Below are 3,778 nucleotides of genomic sequence, written 5' to 3' on the forward strand. Positions count from 1 at the left end.
AACCGGAGGGAGAGGCAGGGGCCAGGCTGGCCCCCAGTGGAGCCCGGAGCCCGGAGGCGCGAAGCAGCGGTGTGCGCTGCGTTGCTGGGGTGGGCGCCGATCCGGGCTCCGGAGGGTGGTCCGCCCTCCCTTGAGCTGCCGGGCTGCGTGTGAGCCGGGGACCGCCGCGCGTCTGGAGCAGAGGGCAGCATGGGGGCCGTAGGGCTGGGTTGAATTCTCTGGCACTTGTGTGGCGGGTGAGGGTCCGCAGGGCCAGGGATTACCGAGTATGGCTTGACCGTGGACGTGGGTGTCACGTGTGCTGAATCTGAGGTGTGCGGGAACCCACCTTGTGCGTGTGGAGAAGGTGCTTGGCCCACAGCGACTAGCACCTGCACTGAGGGGGCACTCCCCCTGGCTGGGCCCTGGGACAGCAGGGGCGTGTGCGATACTGTGTACACACAGGAGCGTGCGCTGTTTCCACGCGCCCTGCGGGCTGGCGCCTCTAGGCCACCGGCGGGCGTTCGCTGCCGGAGAGCCCGGGCACCCGCCGGGTAGGGGAGAGGGGACGCTAGGCGCGCGGAGGTAGGGGGAGGGGACAAGGCAGCTCCGGGCGGCGCGAGGCCCCGCCCCCGCTCCCTCGGGCTCACCTGGGCTCGGGCCCCACCTGCTCGGTGGGCGGGGTGTGTTGGGGGCGTGTCCTGGCCGGCCCGGCGGAGCGCGGGTGAGGGTGGGCGGCACCTCATTCCAGGGATTCCTCGCGCTCCCGCGCTCGCGTCCGCCACTGAGCTTGCCCTAGCGCGCGCGGCCCGCGGGTTTGAGGGGCAGCCGGTGCGGGAGCGCGGGTGCGAGCGCGCCTGTGCGTCCGCGCGCCCCCGGAGTGCGCCAGGCTAGCCCAGGTCCCGCCCCAGCCCTTCTCCCGCCCTACGCGGGGCCCGGCCGGCCCGAGGCGGGCGCGCCCGGAGCCGCCCGGCGGTGAGTACGGTGGAGCCCAGCCGGCCGGGCCATACCGGGGCTGAGCCAGGGTTGGCCTGCGGTGTCGTTAGGGGTGGGTGGACCAGGACTGGGATCGAGGACGCCCTGTGGAGGGAGAAGGTGGCTTGTCCTTGCGGGGCGGCTGGTGTGGCTCCCGGAGGGTTCCCAGTGGAAGGCGTCCTGGGAGTCCGAGGCGCGGGGCGGATGAGGAGGCCCCGCGCTCTGCATCCTCTTGGTCCTGGCCAGCCGCAAGGGAAGGCTGTGACGCGGGACTGCGGAAGGGGCTGTGGCCGGGACGCGGGGACCCGACGCCTTCCTTTTCGTATACTTCCTGCCCCCTCCCCAAAACAGAATTGTACACTCTTCCTGCCCTGCGTGCAGGCCTAGCCAAAAAGCAAAGGGCTTTTCCTTTTTTGTTTCGCTTCAAGTCTCCTTTGATTCATCACATTGAGACATTTAAATGTCTGAGGTTATGATGACAGTACTTGCTGAGGCTATTAACTTAGTATTTATGTGACTTACCGGCATGTGTTCCTCTGTTGAAGCGAGATGATTAAAAAATTCGGTTTCACTTTGATCATTGGTGCTGTATGTTTGCTGGTTGTATTTCCTTCTCTGAGGTTAATGAGACCCAGGTGGGGGGGACGGTGGAGGCGGTTCTTCTAGGCTCTCATCAGCTGTTTGCCCCCTCTATTTGAAAGGTACTTGTTCCCCAGTTTGTAGAGTTTTAATATCTTTTTGTAAATCCAAACCTATCTTTACTAAAAATAAAAAGCAGGCTGGCATTTGTTTCTTCTGAACATACAAATACAAGAACCAATAAATGCAAATTTGCCTATTAGGATTTGAAGGTCAGTTTTGCATACCGTTGTTTGCTCTGTCTCTTAAGTCCCAAGACTTGTTCTGTTCCTTGTTTTCTGCTTGTGTCTAATGAAGATTCTGCTCATGACCGCGGAGGGGAGTGGAGTGGGCAGTTTAGAGACCTTTGGGAAACGTGGCATTCAGTCTTTATGGTGTAATCTTGGGACAAACTGTTTGTCATCTCTGAATCTCAGGGCAATAAATTTGAATAATAGGTTTATAAATACTTTTATAGGAAGTTACTTGTCTTACACTCAAAATGGTTTTGTGTTTTTTTCTTTTTCTTGCGTGTATCCTGTTACATCTGGCTGAAAAGTCATCTCCCCCACGGTGGAAATGATGTAAACCCCTCAATTTGTTGTTTAACTTTGGCAACATTTTAATCCCAGGCTGATTTCCCCTGCCACCGTTTTTTCACACTTCTGGCCAGCCAGCCTTTGCTTTTCCATTTGGAAGGGAATGCAAACTAATTTTTATGTTGACCAAAACACAATACAATTAAGAAGATAATTCTGCTATAAATAACCGTGGACTACATTCCAAAACTGTGAATGTTTTAGTAAAAACAGCTCTGGCTTATTATTTCTGGAGACTTGAGTCTTAGTTCTGTCTGTGTCACCTACTAGGTTTGTGACCAAGATTCCTTATACTTTTGTGTTTTATTTTCCTCTATAAAGAGGGTGATAATATCTGTTCCAGTACATCACAGACTGTTAAGAATTACAGAGAATAGGTTCGGCGCCTATAGCTCAACCGGTTAAGGCGCCAGCCACGTACACCTAAGGTGGCGGGTTCGAATTCCCAGCCCGGACCCGCCAAACAACAATGAGGGCTGCAACCAAAAAATAGCCAGGCGTTGTGGCGGGCGCCTGTGGTCCCAGCTAGTTGGGAGGCTGAGGCAGGAGACTCGCTTGAGCCCAGGAGTTGGAGGTTGCTGTGAGCTGTGATGCCACGGCACTCTACCCAGGGGGACAGCTTGAGGCTCTGTCTCAAAAAAAAAAAAAAAAAAGAATTACAGAGAATAATGAACTTTGGAAATATTCTGTATTATTTATAAAAATCTTTGAAGATTTGAAAGAGCTTCATAAACAGTTTTCATCACTCCCCCCAGCTGATTTAGAGCTATGATTTTACCTGAAGTTTTTTTTTTTTTGAGACAGAGCCTCAAGCTGTCCCCCTGGGTAGAGTGCCATGGCATCACAGCTCACAGCAACCTCCAACTCCTGGGCTCAAGCGAGTCTCCTGACTCCGCCTCCCAAGTAGCTGGGACCACAGGCGCCCGCCACAACGCCTGGCTATTTTTTGGTTGCAGCCGTCATTGTTGTTTGGCGGGTCCGGGCTGGGGATTCAAACCCGCCACCTTAGGTGTACGTGGCTGGCGCCTTAGCCGGTTGAGCTATAGGCAACGAGCCTACCTGAAGATTTTAACACTTCCTACAGACAGGAGAATCATGAAATTAACTTTTAAATGTTCTGTAATGGGAAATTCCTTTCACCTGCTATGGAATCGACCTTGTTACCAACACCAGGAGGAAAATTTTACTTTGTGTTTCTTCTAGGTAGCTCTTAGTTACTTTTACTGTGCAACTTTTAATTTGCATTAGTAAAATAATAAGTAGATTAACAATAATGTTTTTAACTTTGGACATGACTTAATAAAAGACTAAAAATCAAATACGTGGAAAAATTTCAATGTTCAATTTTAGTCAAATACATAGCATTTTGATGTGCTTTTTTTTTTTTTTTTTTTTGACATACCAAGTTGTCTTTTTATTGACGGTGTTAGATGAGTTGTTTTCAGCTGTGAGAACGTGGTGAAACAGAAAGGTTTTTGGTGCGTTAAAAAGTTTCTTCAAGGTGTGTTAAATGAGGGTTATTTGTGAGTCTTTCAGGGAGCCTTCTAAAGTTAATGAAGTTTGGCTTGGCGCCTGTGGCTCAAGTGGCTAAGGCGCCAGCCACGTAC

The sequence above is a fragment of the Otolemur garnettii genome, unplaced genomic scaffold (assembly GCF_000181295.1).
Source record: "Otolemur garnettii isolate 467f Iridium unplaced genomic scaffold, OtoGar3 scaffold00101, whole genome shotgun sequence".
Lineage (NCBI taxonomy): Eukaryota > Metazoa > Chordata > Mammalia > Primates > Galagidae > Otolemur > Otolemur garnettii.